Source organism: Myotis davidii, unplaced genomic scaffold, assembly GCF_000327345.1.
Source record: "Myotis davidii unplaced genomic scaffold, ASM32734v1 scaffold425, whole genome shotgun sequence".
NCBI classification, from domain to species: Eukaryota; Metazoa; Chordata; class Mammalia; order Chiroptera; family Vespertilionidae; genus Myotis; species Myotis davidii.
Genome location: NW_006296413.1, coordinates 4152825 through 4153387, shown reverse-complemented (window position 1 = coordinate 4153387; position 563 = coordinate 4152825).

Here is a 563-nt window from a genome sequence, read left to right as displayed (position 1 = left end):
CAATGATTATCTCTCATCATTGATGTTTCTATCTCTCTCTCCTTCTCCCTTCCTTTCTGAAATCAATAGAAATATATTTTAAAAAGAAGAAACATCAATGGTGAGAGAGAATCATTGATCTGCTTCCTCCTGCACACCCCATGCTGGGGATTGAGCCCACAACCGGGGCATGTGCCTTGACCGAGAATCGAACCAGGACCTCCTGGTTCATAGGTCGATGCTCAACCGCTGAGCCATGCCAGCCAGACAGGACCTAATTTTAACTAATTACATCTGCAATGAGTCTGTTTCCAAATAAGGTCATAGACCAAGATATTTGAGGTTAGGATATCAAGATAGGAATTTGGGGGTGAGGGTCACAATTCAACCCATAACTGATTGTATGTTAGACAATATTGTTGTGTCGATATTAAATCTCTCCAGACAATAACAATGGCTTCTGGTGGCTCCTTATGAGATGCCTGCAAAGTATTTCGGTGCAAAGTTCAAGATGTCTACAACTTACTTTCAAGTGGTAGCAGACTGCATGCTGTGTATACATGGACGCAGGTAGAGGTGTAGGG